Source organism: Coregonus lavaretus, assembly GCF_964263955.1.
Source record: "Coregonus lavaretus genome assembly, contig: HAP1_SCAFFOLD_5273, whole genome shotgun sequence".
NCBI lineage: Eukaryota > Metazoa > Chordata > Actinopteri > Salmoniformes > Salmonidae > Coregonus > Coregonus lavaretus.
The window spans coordinates 13,121-27,500 of record NW_028158641.1 but is presented as its reverse complement, the minus strand read 5'-3'; positions in this window follow the sequence as shown (position 1 = coordinate 27,500).

Genomic DNA, 14,380 nt, shown 5'->3' with positions numbered 1-14,380 from the left:
GTAAGCTACTAAAGCAGTCAGAGACCACTCAAATTACACTAGGGGCCAATTAAATGGGATTCTTCTATGGGACCAATAGTGTGACGTCACCATTTTCCTCTACCTGGGTCGGAGACCTGGGTTCAAATCAAATCAAATGTTATTGGTCACATACAGTGAGGGAAAAAAGTATTTGATCCCCTGCTGATTTTGTATGTTTGCCCACTGACAAAGACATGATCAGTCTATAATTTTAATGGTAGGTTTATTTGAACAGTGAGAGACAGAATAACAACAACAAAATCCAGAAAAACGCATGTCAAAAATGTTATAAATTGATTTGCATTTTAATGAGGGAAATAAGTATTTGACCCCTCTGCAAAACATGACTTAGTACTTGGTGGCAAAACACTTGTTGGCAATCACAGAGGTCAGACGTTTCTTGTAGTTGGCCACCAGGTTTGCACACATCTCAGGAGGGATTTTGTCCGACTCCTCTTTGCAGATCTTCTCCAAGTCATTAAGGTTTCGAGGCTGACGTTTGGCAACTCGAACATTCAGCTCCCTCCACATATTTTCTATGGGATTAAGGTCTGGAGACTGGCTAGGCCACTCCAGGACCTTAATGTGCTTCTTCTTGAGCCACCCCTTTGTTGCCTTGGCCGTGTGTTTTGGGTCATTGTCATGCTGGAACACCCATCCATGACCCATTTTCAATGCCCTGGCTGAGGGAAGGAGGTTCTCACCCAAGATTTGACAGTACATGGCCCAGTCCATCGTCTCTTTGATGCGGTGAAGTTGTCCTGTCCCCTTAGCAGAAAAACACCCCCAAAGCATAATGTTTCCACCTCCATGTTTGACGGTGGGGATGGTGTTCTTGGGGTCATAGGCAGCATTCCTCCTCCTCCAAACACGGCGAGTTGAGTTGATCCCAAAGAGCTCCATTTTCGTCTCATCTGACCACAACACTTTCACCCAGTTCTCCTCTGAATCATTCAGATGTTCATTGGGAAACTTCAGGCGGGCCTGTATATGTGCTTTCTTGAGCAGGGAGACCTTGCGGGCGCTGCAGGATTTCAGTCCTTCATGGCGTAGTGTGTTACCAATTGTTTTCTTGGTGACTATGGTCCCAGCTGCCTTGAGATCATTGACAAGATCCTCCCGTGTAGTTCTGGGCTGATTCCTCACCGTTCTCATGATCATTGCAACTCCACGAGGTGAGATCTTGCATGGAGCCCCAGTCCGAGGGAGATTGACAGTTATTTTGTGTTTCTTCCATTTGCGAATAATCGCACCAACTGTTGTCACCTTCTCACCAAGCTGCTTGGCGATGGTCTTGTAGCCCATTCCAGCCTTGTGTAGGTCTACAATCTTGTCCCTGACATCCTTGGAGAGCTCTTTGGCCTTGGCCATGGTGGAGAGTTTGGAATCTGATTGATTGATTGCTTCTGTGGACAGGTGTCTTTTATACAGGTAACAAACTAAGCTTAGGAGCACTCCCTTTAAGAGTGTGCTCCTAATCTCAGCTCGTTACCTGTATAAAAGACACCTTGGAGCCAGAAATCTTTCTGATTGAGAGGGGGTCAAATACTTATTTCCCTCATAAAAATGCAAATCAATTTATACAAATTTTTACATGCGTTTTTCTGGATTTTTTTGTTGTTATTCTGTCTCTCACTGTTCAAATAAACCTACCATTAAAATTATAGACTGATCATTTCTTTGTCAGTGGGCAAACTTACAAAATTAGCAGGGGATCAAATACTTTTTTCCCTCACTGTACACATATTTAGCAGATGTTATTGCGGGTGTAGCGAAATGCTTGTGTTCCTAACTCCAACAGTGCAGTGGTATCTAACTAACAAGAACATTTAAATTATATTTAAGGTATTTCAATTACTTTCATATACATTTCAAAATAAGTATTTAAATATGTTTTTATTTCAAAATACAAGTAGTTTGGAAATACACTTGGAATGTTTTGGCATGTATTTGAAAATACTCAAATACAAAGACAAGTGTATTTTCAAATACAAATATTTAAATACTCCCATGCAGGTCTGTTTGGTCCTAGGGCTTTTTGAAATGTATTTAGAAACAATTATTTGAAAATAGTTTCAAATAGTATTTATAGGAAGATACCATTTCTTTTACATTCAAATACTTAAATTTGAAGTAGTTGATTCGGCAACATTATTTGAAAATACTCAAATACACAGAAAATAAGTATTTAAAATACAAATACTTAAATAGGCATGTATTTGAACCCAAGTCTGCTGGGTTGTTCTGGCAGAGATGGCTCAGCTGTTTTTACTGGATGTTCTTCTTGTGAAGGTCACACAGTTCATGTTCTATTCAATTCGGACCACAACGTGTAGCCCATAAAAACCCTGTCCAGACGCCTCCTGCTATCAGGCAGGGGATTGGAATGGCGGGCCAGGACCAAGAGGATGGAGAGACCCAGACCCGTCCTATTCTGCAATCCTTCAAACAAAACAAATACACACACACACACATGCACGCACCCACGCACACACTCAGACTCAGACCCGACCCATAATGCAACATAATCGACCTTACAAACACACATGTAATGTCTGAACCTTAGAACTGTGAGTTATAGGATGGCTGTCTAAAATGAAACATGGGACGGATACATCTCATAAGAGATGTCCCAGTGTAAGTCCTCTGTGGACTTAAATAAGCCATAGGATGGACCACACTAGAGCCTTCCCAGCTACCCAGGTTCTGAAAACCATACGTTTCTTAGAGCTTGGTGAGAGCGTGGTTGTCCTTTGGGTATTTTGCATACAACCTTCCCACAACATTCTGGAAATGGTACAGGATACCAAGCTAGCACATAATGTTCTGAGACCCATGTGTTTTTAAGTTGGGAATTTCAGTACTTCAGCATAACATTTCCTACAGGTTTCCTCATGGTTCTGTTGAAAGTAATGTTCTCAGAACGTTCAGAGAACGTTAAGAAACAACGTTCTTCTGTGGGAATTTCAGTACTTCAGCATAACTTTCCTACAGGTTTCCTCATGGTCTATTTAAAGTCATGTTTTCAGAACGTTCAGAGAACGTTAAGAAACAACGTTCTTCTGTAGGAATTTCAGTACTTCAGCTTAACGTTTTCTATAGGTTTCCTCATGGTTCTATTTAAAGTAATGTTCTCAGAATGTTAAGAAAATGTTCCATAAAATCCACAAGAAAACATTAATAATGTTCAAAGAACATTATTTAAAAACATATACATTCCATTCTCAGCGTAAACAAAACTCTATTTTCTATCTTGCTAATTGTGTTCAGGTGTGTTGATCTAATGATCTTAATGAGTGTTTGTTTCTTCAGGTCTGTTTGAGTAGACTAAAATGAACAGCATTGTATGAAATGGCACGTTAGCTCCATCCTGGTGCTGCAGTGGACTAATTCCATGGATGTAAATCATAGGTTTGACTCTCACTGACGCCGGGCCAGAATAAGAAAGAAATGTGTTTGCATGATTAATTCCTATGCACATGAATTTCTATCTGTGCTTGGAGTGCAAAACAGTTACACTAAGCTAGCAGTTATTAAGTCTTTCTTAAACATTCAGTGAAAGTTTTAAGACTGTTATTCAAAAACCTCCAAATAACCTTTAAATGGAGTTCAAAACATTTCCAGCATTTGGAGAATGTTCTCAGAACACTATTAAATTACCTCCTCTGTAGCTCAATTGGTAGAGCATGGCACTTGTAAAGCCAGGGTAGTGGGTTCGATGCCCGGGACCACCCATACGTAAAAATGTATGCACACATGACTGTAAGTCGCTTTGGATAAAAGTGTCTGCTAAATGGCATATTATTATTAAACTATAACTACAATAAAATGTTCTCAGAACCTCCCTGCAACCTAAAAATGTGTCTTCCTAGAACAGGTGAAATCTTCACTTCTGTTCTCAGAACCTTTAAAAAACATTCAGTTTTACTGGTCGTGAAACTTGTGGCTTCGTTCCCAGAACCAATGGGAAACCAAAAACGTACGTTCCCACAACTTCCAATGAACCAAATGTGCTAGCAGGGTTCAGTTCTGTACTATTACAGACTGTATGACCACATAACCAGGCCCTCTGCAGTTCATTGCTGATCAGATCCAGATGCCTCACACACACACACACACACATAAACACACTCTATAACACAGGTCTGAAATACTAACAAGATGGCGCCGACAGACATGGTCACCCTGTTCATAGCTCCTAGCCAACTTTGCAGTATTTTATTATTTTTGTGTTATTTCTTACATTATTTGCTCAGAACGTTTCTAGTATTATTACCTACAGTCGAAAATAACAACTTTTGGACATTAGATTGGCGGTCACTCACCAGAAATTCGACCGGAAATTTGACCTCCCTGACCTGGATCCTTAGTTTGGACTTCCCGAGACAGCCCTATTCATCTCGGGTGCTACACCAAAACGTTGACACCGGAGAAGAGGGAGCAGAGGTGGGCTTTTTGTCAGGCTTCGGTGGCGAGCAAATCATCTACCACTTCCGAATATGTTACTCGCTAACGTTCAGTCCCTGGACGATAAAGTAGACGAGCTCAGGTCGAGGATCTCCTTCCAGAGAGACATTAGGGACTGTAACATACTCTGTTTTACGGAATTATGGCTCTCTCCAGATATATTGCCCCCATCATTACAGCCAATGGGATTCTCCATTCTTCGCACGGACGGGAAGAAAGAACTCTCCGGGAAAAAAAGAGGTGGAGAGGTATGTCTCATTATTAACAACTCATGTTGTGATTGTGGTAACGTAGAGGAACTCAAGTCCTTTTGTTCTCCTGATCTGGAATACCTCACCATCAAATGCCGACCACATTTCTTCCCGAGATAATTTTATTCGTTTATTAGCACTGCCGTGTATATTCCCCCCCAAGCAGACACCGCAATGGCTCTCAAGGAACTACATTGGACTTTGTGCAAACTGGAAACCGCATATCCTGTGGCCACATTTATTGTGGCTGGGGACTTTAATAAAGGAAATCTGAGGGAAACGCTCTCGAAATTCTGTCAACACATCTCCTGTGCTACACGTGGAGAGAACACGCTTGACCAGCATTACTCTCCCTTCAACTACAGCTACAAGGCCCTCCCTTGCCCTCCCTTCGGCAAATCAGATCACACCTCTATCCTGCTCCTCCGCCTATAGGTAGAAACCTAAGCAGGAACCACCCGTGGTAAGGTCTGACCAATCGGAATCTATGCTTCAAGACTGTTTTGATCACGTGGACTGGAAAATGTTCCGGGTCACCTCTGGGAATAGTATCGACAACTGCACTGACTCGGTGACTGGGATCATCAGAAAGTGTATAGAGGATGTTGTTCCCACTGTGATGATTAGAAATGATCCAAACCAAAAACCGTGGATAAATGGCAGCATTTGCTCAAAACTGAAAGCCCGAACCACAGCATTTAACCCAGGTCTAGGTGACTGAGACCATGAACATGTACAAACAGACCAGCTATGACCTCCGTAAGGCAATCAAAGAGGCAAAACGTCAGCACAGGGACAAAGTGGAATCACAATTCAACGGCTCTGACACCAGACGCATGTGGCAGGGAGTCCAGACAATCACAGATTATAAACCAGCCACGTCACGGACACCGACGCCTCACTCCCGAACAAGAACTTTCTTCACCCGCTTTGAGCAAAACATCACCAAGTCACCTAAGTGGGCCCACGCCACTCACCTGTGTGCTCCCGATCTCTGTGGCCGACGTGAGTAAGACATTCAAGCAGGTTAACCCTCGCAAAGGCTGCCAGCCCAGACGGCATCCCAAGCCACGTCCTCAGAGCATGTGCAGACCAGCTGGGTTGAGTGTTTAAGGACATATTCAATCTCTCCCTATTCCAGTCTGTTGTCCCCACTTGCTTCAAGATGTCCACCGTTGTTCCTGTATCCAAGAAAGCGAAGGTAACTGAACTAAATGACTATCTCCCTGTAGAAATCAATTCTGTCACCATGAAGTGCGTTGAGAGGCTAGTTAAGGATCATATCACCTCCACATTACCCAACACCCTAGACCCAATACAATTTGCATACTGCCGCAACAGATCCACGGATGACGCAATCGCCATTGACTGCACCCTGCCCTCTCCCACCTGGACTAGAGGAATACCTACAGTGCCTTCAGAAAGTATTCACACCCCTTTACTTATCCCACGTTCTGTTGTGTTACAGCCTGAATTTAAAATTGATTCAATGGAGATTTTGTGCCACTTATCTACACATAATACCCCACAATGTCAAAGTGGAATTTTATTGTTAGACATTTTTGTATATTAATAAGTATTCAACCCCTTTGTTATGGCAAGCCTAAATACGTTCAGGAGTATAAATGTGCTTAACAAGTCACATAATAAGTTGCATGGACTCACTCTGTGTGCATTAATAGTGGTTAACATGATTTTTTAATGATTACCCCATCTTTGCACCCCACACATACAATTATCTGTAAGGTCCCTCAGTCGAGTAGTGAATTTCAAGCACAGATTCAACCACAAAGACTAAGGAGGTTTTCCAATGTCTCGCAAAGAAGGGCACCTATTGGTAGATGTGTACAAAAAAATATCCAATACTAACAAAAATGACAGAGTGAAAAGAAGGAAGTCTGTACAGAATAAAAAATATTCCAAAACATGCATCCTGCTTGCAATAAGGCACTAAATTAATATTGCAAAGAATGTGGCAAAGAAATACACTTTTTGTCCTGAATACAAATAATTATGTTTGTGGCAAATCCAACATCATTAGGATAAAAATAAACGGAATAGAGCTAAGCACAGGCAAAATCCTAGAGGAAACCTGGTTCAGTCTGCTTTCCAACAGACACTGGGAGACCGATTCACCTTTCAGCAGGACAATAACATGAAACTCAAGGCCAAATATACAGTACACTGGAGTTGCTTACCAAGTCAACATTGAATGTTCCTGAGTGGCCTAGTTACAGTTTTGACTTAAATCGGCTGAAAATCTATGGCAAGACTTGAAAATGGCTGTCTAGCAATGATCAACAACCAACTTGACAGCGCTTGAAGAGTTTAAAAAAGAATAATGGGCAATCCAGGTGTGCAAAGCTCTTAGAGAATTACCCCAAAAGGCTCACAGATTTAATCGCTGCCAAAGGTGATTCTAACGTGTATTGACTCAGGGGTTGAATACTTATCGAACTGTCACATTTGCTCCTGCAACGCCCTCTACTGCTCATCCTGTGTCTCCTTGACCTGCCGCCACTCCCCCAGTACTCTCTCCCTCTCCCTCTCTCTCTCTCTGTGTGTGTATGATTGTGTGGGCGGAGACAGGTGTGCTGGAGTAAGAGCAGATCCCCACCAGCTGCAACCTGTTCCATAATCAAGACCTCTACAAATACTCAGTCCTGCCACTTCCACACTGCCAGATCGTAATCTCTGCTCAGTCAGTCTACGGTTCTAGCCGTGTGTTACTATTCAGATCCTGTTATCCTGTTGTGCCTGTTTTCCTCGCCTGATGCTGGTTTCCTCTCCGCTACAGTTCTGCCCGCTCTGACTCTGGTCCCTGTCTCCAGTCCCACGTCTTGTCATCCTGCTACTCTGTCCTGGATTCCACACTCTATTACTCCCTTGGATTCCCCTCCGGACCTGCTCACCCTGTCTCAACCCCCCTCGCTCCAGCCTCAGCCTCCGCACCTGGTTTCCAGCAGTTTCCCCTGACCTGCACCCCATCTCCCCCCTGTGTTTTAATAAATACCTTGGTTACTTCATCCCAGTCTCCTCGTCTGAGTCTGCTCTTGGGTTCCCCTGTTCCACTCCGCGAAACAGTACGATCTGGCCAAAGAGATGAACCCAGCGGACTCTGCTACTTTCCACCATATCCTTGTCGGCCAAGGTGCCCTGCTCAAGCAACATGACCAAGCCCTGAAGATCCTTCTGGAGCACATGAAGGAGTTTTCACAGAGCCTGTCTGACCTACAGGGCCGACCCTTATCCCAGAGCTCACAACCAGTTCCAAGTCCTTCTCCTCCGCTCCGGGAGCCGTTTGTTCCGACTCCTGAGCATTACGATGGCAACCTCAGAGCTTGCAGAGCTTTTTTGGTACAATGTTCACTAGTATTTGAGCAACAGTGCTACCCTTATGCTAGCGAACGGGCCAATATTTCCTTTCTGATTGGCTGCCTCTGTGGAGCAGCGCTTTGCTGGGCCAAGGTGGTGTGGGAGAGACAGTCCCCCATCTGCTTCTCCTACTCCAGATTCACGGAGGAGATTAAGAAAGTCTTTGACCACCTGTTCTCCGGTAAGGATGCCGCTAAAAGACTCCTGTCCCTCCGTCAAGAACCCCATAGTGTTGCTGAGATGGCATGTGAGTTCCGCACCCTCGCCGTTGAGAGCGGCTGGAATGAGGGGGCCCTTCAGGGAGCAATCCGGAACGCGCTCACTGAGACCCTCAAGGACGAGTTGGTGTCCAGGGATGAGCCTGATGGACTTGATAAACTCAACTCTCTCACTATCCGCATTGACAACCGTCTCCGTGAGCGTCGGAGGGAGAGGGTAGGTAGGGTTGCATGTCCCATAACATCTGCTTCAGTGCCTTGTCCTCCTTCTCCGACTGCACCCCATCCCCAGGCTCATCAAATCCTCAACCCATGAAGCTCGTGCGGGCCCGTCTCTCTCCAGAGGAGAGGCAACGACAAATCAGCAGTAGGAGCTGCCTATACTGTGACCAGGTTGGTCACTTTGTTTCCACTTGTTCCCTGCGTCCAGCAAAAGAGGGGGCTCGGCAGTAGTGGGGGATATACTGTTGAGCCAAATCGCCTGCCCATCTTCCCCCAGACCCTTGCTTGAAGGCAACCTGATGGCAGAGCCAGGCTTCTCCTCTGTCTGCTCTCATCGATTCGGGCACCAACGAGAGCTTCCTGGACCGAGGTGTCGTTACCCAGTTGGGCCTGGACACTGTCCCACTCTATTCACCCCTCGATGCCAACGCTCTCAATGGACAGCTCCTCACCCGTGTCCGTGAGAGAACCGTCCCTGTCATCCTGTGTCTCTCTGGAAATCACCAGGATCAGTTTCCACATAATCGACTGTCCTTACTCTCCCCTGGTTCTTGGCCATCCATGGTTAAAGCTACACAACCCACAGATTGACTGGACCGCCAGAAAGGTAACCACTTGGAGTTCATTTTGTCACTCTAATTGTTTACATTCTGCCCTTCCCCCTGCCTTGTCTGTGCCCCAGTTCATTCCAGAACCTCCGGACCTGTCATCAGTTCCTCCCGAGTATCACGATCTAGCTCCTGTGTTCAGCAAGTACCACGCCCTGTCGCTGCCGCCTCACCAGCCTGGAGCTCCTCTCCCCAGTAGCCGGTTGTTTAACCTCTCTCATCCCGAGCAAGAGGCTATGGAGAGGTAATTCCAGGATTCCCTGGCGGCAGGACTTATCAAGCCATCTTCCTCCCCGGTGGGTGCTGGGTTTTTCTTTGTGAAGAAGAAGGATGGGTCACTGAGGCCGTGCATAGACTTCCGTGGGCTGAATAATATCACTTTTAAGAACAAGTAACCCTTTTCCACTCATCAGCTCTGCTTTTGCCCCCCTTCATGGTGCCACAGTGTTTACCAAACTCGACCTCCGGAATGCCTACCACCTTGTCTGCATAAGAGAGGGGGACGAGTGGAAGACTGCATTCAACACACCACTTGGTCACTTTGAGTATTTGGTCATGTCTTTTGGTCTTACTAACGCCCCTGCTGTTTTCCAGAACCTAGTCAATGACGTGCTGAGGGATGTGATTGGACGCTTCGTTTTTGTCTATTTAGATTTTTTCCAAGGACCCTGAGGCTCACCAGCAACACGTTCGCCAAGTTCTTAAACGGCTGTTGGAGAATAAGCTTTTTGTTAAAGCTGAAAAATGTGAGTTCCATGCTGCCACAGTGTCTTTCCTGGGTTATATTAGTGCACAGGGACAGTTACGTATGGACCCCGCCAAGGTCATGGCAGTCACAGAGCGGCCTGCGCCCTCCAACATGAAGCAGATACAGCGTTTCCTGGGGTTTGCACATTTTTACAGATGTTTCATCCGCAACTACAGCCATCTGGCAGCACCTCTCACCTCCACTCCGTTCCACTGGACTCCTGAGGCAGCATTCCTGGAACTCAAGCGTCGCTTCACCTCCGCTCCGGTCCTTACTCAGCCCGATCCAGAACTACAGTTCATCGTGGAGGTGGACGCCTCTGACACCGGGGTAGGTGCTGTTCTGTCTCAACGTTCCGCCTCTGATCAGAAGGTCCACCCATGTGCATTATTTTCCCGTAAGCTCTCACCTGCAGAGAGGAATTTTTACATCGGAAACTGGGAACTCCTGGCAGTTAAGCTGGCTTTGGAGGAATGGTGTCACTGGCTGGAGGGCTCTGTAACCCCCTTCATCGTGTGGACTAACCATAACCTGTCCTACATCCCGGAAAGCAAGGTGGGCCTTGTTCTTTGGTAGATTCAATTTCACACTCCCTTATCGCCCCAGTTTGAAGAATACCAAGCCTGATGCCCTCTCTCGCCAGTTCAACACGGGTACCGAGCCCGAAGCCATTGTGCCATCCACCTGCATCGTTGCCACCGTCACCTGGGAGATCGAGTCCCGTATACGCCAGGCTCAGCAGAACCAGCCTGACCCGGGTAACGGTCCTAGTAATGCTCTGTTTGTCCCAGATTGTGTTCGCTCTGATGTTCTTCAGTGGGGCCACTCTACCCACCTCACCTGTCATCCTAGTATGAACCGGACCCTCGCCTTCCTGCGTCAGCGCCTTTGGTGGCCCACCATGGAGAGAGATGTCCAGGAGTTTGTCTCAGCCTGTTCAGTTTGTGCCCAGAACAAAACCCCCACCAAACCCACTTCCAGTCTGCTCCGCCCTCTTCCCATACCCAGTCGCCCCTGGTCACACATAGCTCTGGACTTCGTCACTGGCCTTCCCCCATCTAACGGTAACTCCGTCATCCTCACCGTTATTGACAGGTTATCCAAAATGGCTCACTTCATTCCCCTCTCTAAGCTCCCGTCCTCCAGGGAGACTGCAGACCTGTTAGTATCCCATGTGTTTCGTCTGCATGGCATCCCCACTGACATCATTTCCGACAGAGGACCCCAGTTTACCTCACAGTTATGGAGATCCTTCTGTTCAGCTCTTGGTATCAATGTCAGTCTTTCTTCTGGATATCACCCCCAGACCAACGGCCAGACCGAACGGGCCAACAAAGAGATGGAGACTGCCCTACGCTGCGTGACTTCTGCTAACCCTTCCTCCTGGAGCGCTCAGCTACCCTGGGCTGAATATGCCCACAACACCCTCACCAACGCCTCGTCAGGTATGTCACCCTTCGAGTGTGCTCTGGGTTACCAACCCCCCTTGTTCCCCGCCCAAGAGGTTGAGGTTGCGGTTCCCTCTGTCCAGGACCATCTGCACCATTGTCACCGTACCTGGAGGAAGGCCCTGGCTGCCCTTCTTCCTGCCTCCGACAGGACCCAGTCCCAAGCCAACTGTCGCCGGTCCTTAGCTCCAGTCTACACACCGTGTCAAAAGGTATGGCTCTCACCGAAGGACCTGCCATTGAAGGTGGCATCGAATAAACTTTCCCCCTGATTCATTGGTCCCTTTGAAATTGACCATGTCGTTAACCCCTCTGCGGTGCGCCTGAAACTTCCAGCCTCTCTCAGGATCCATCCTACCTTCCACATATCCCTGATTAAACCTGTCTGCTCCAGTCACCTGTCTCCTCCTGCAGCAGCTCCTCCACCCCCTCGGCTCATCGATGACCATCCTGCCTATACCGTCCGGCGGCTTCTAGACGTGCGCCGTCGGGGTTGTGGCTGGCAGTACCTGGTGGACTGGGAGGGATACGGGCCTGAGGAGTGCTGCTGGGTGCCCTGCCGTCACATTCTGGACCCCTCCCTCTTACGGGATTTCTATACCTCACACCTAGATAAGCCTGGTCGGGCGTAGAGGGGTGGGGGGGGGTACTGTCACGTCTGCTCCTGCAACGCCCTCTACTGCTCATCCTGTGTCTTCTTGACCTGCCGCCACTCCCCCTGTACTCTTTCCCTCTCCCTCTCTCTCTCTGTGTGTGTGTGTATGATTGTGTGGGCGGAGACAGGTGTGCTGGAGTCAGAGCAGATCCCCACCAGCTGCAACCTGTTTCATAATCAAGACCTCTACAAATACTCAGTCCTGCCACTTCCACACTGCCAGATCATAATCTCTGCTCAGTCAGTCTACGGTTCTAGCCGTGTGTTACTATTCAGATCCTGTTGTGCCTGTTTTCCTCGCCTGACGTTGTTTTCCTCTCCGCTACAGTTCTGCCCGCTCTGACTCTGGTCCCTGTCTCCAGTCCCACGTCTCGTCATCCTGCTACTCTGTCCTGGATTCCACACTCTACTACTCCCTTTGATTCCCCTCCGGACCTGCTCACCCTGTCTCAACCCCACTCGCTCCAGCCTCAGCCTCCGCACCTGGTTTCCAGCAGTTTCCCCTGACCTGCACTCCATCTCCACCCCTGCATTTCAATAAATACCTTGGTTACTTCATCCCAGTCTCCTCGTCTGAGTCTGCTCTTGGATTCCCCTGTTCCACTCCGCGTAAGACTAACCAAGATGTATTAGTGTTTTATTTTTCATTCATCAAAAAAAAACTTTGCAATAACAAAATATTTTGTGTAGATCTTTGAAAAAAACTAACAATTAAATCAATTTTAATCCCAATTTGTAACACAACAAAATGTGTTAAACGTCAAGGGGTGTGAATACTTTCTGAAGGCACTGTATATAATAATGCTGTTCATTGACTACAGCTCAGCCTTCAACACCTTAGTGCCCTCCAAGCTCATCATTAAGCTCGAGGCCCTGGGTCTGAACCCCTCCCTGTGCAACTGGGTCCTAGACTTCCTGATGGACTGACCCCAAGTGGTGAAGGTAGGCAACAACACCTCCGCCATGCTGATCCTCAACACTTGGGCCCCACAGGGGTGCGTGCTCAGCCCCCTCCTGTACTCCCTGTTCACCCATGACTGTGCGGCCATGCACATCTCCAACTCAATCATCAAGTGTACTGACTACACAACAGTGGTGGTTTAGATTAGAATAGATCTGTATTAGTCTGTATTATATTTTGGGGTATTTCATATATAACATGCTACATGTAAAGAAAAACAAAATGACAGAATTATACCTTAGCCAAGTTGGTTTGGCCTCCACCAAGCCAGGCTCAGACTCTGAGTGCCACTGGGACTCAGTGAGGTGTGTGTGTGTGTGTGTTTTGTTTTTAGGGATTGATATCCTTAGGTTATGGCTCTATTCAATAACGTCCGCTTTAGCCGACATCCGCATAGCGGTTGTTTTGGCAGTATCAGAGGTGTAACTGTGTTAGAGCTGTCAAATCCACAAGCGTCTCCTGCCATTATACAGTGAGGGGAAAAAAAGTATTTGATCCCCTGCTGATTTTGTACGTTTGCCCACTGACAAAGAAATGATCAATCTATAATTTTAATGGAAGGTTTATTTGAACAGTGAGAGACAGAATAACAACAACAAAAAAACAGAAAAACGCATGTCAAAAATGTTGTAAAATGATTTGCATTTCAATGAGGGAAATAAGTATTTGACCCCCTCTCAATCAGAAAGATTTCTGACTCTCAGGTGTCTTTTATACAGGTAACGAGCTGAGATTAGGAGTACACTCTTAAAGGGAGTGCTCCTAATCTCAGATTGTTACCTGTATAAAAGACACCTGTCCACAGAAGCAATCAATCAATCAGATTCCAAACTCTCCACCATGGCCAAGACCAAAGAGCTCTCCAATGAGTCAGGGACAAGATTGTAGACCTACACAAGGCTGAAATGGGCTACAAGACCATCGCCAAGCAGCTTGGTGAGAAGGTGACAACATTTGGTGCGATTATTCGCAAATGGAAGAAACAAAAGAACTGTCAATCTCCCTCGGCCTGGGGCTCCATGCAAGATCTCACCTCGTGGAGTTGCAATGATCATGAGAACGGTGAGGAATCAGCCCAGAACTACATGGGAGGATCTTGTCAATGATCTCAAGGCAGCTGGGACCATAGTCACCAAGAAAACAATTGGTAACACACTACGCCGTGAAGGACTGAAATCCTACAGCGCCCGCAAGGTCCCCCTGCTCAAGAAAGCAAATATACAGGCCCGTCTGAAGTTTGCCAATGAACATCTGAATGATTCAGAGGAGAACTGGGTGAAAGTGTTGTGGTCAGATGAGACCAAAATTGAGCTCTTTGGCATCAACTCAACTCAACGTGTTTGGAGGAGGAGGAATGCTGCCTATGACCCCAAGAACACCATCCCCACCGTCAAACATGGATGTGG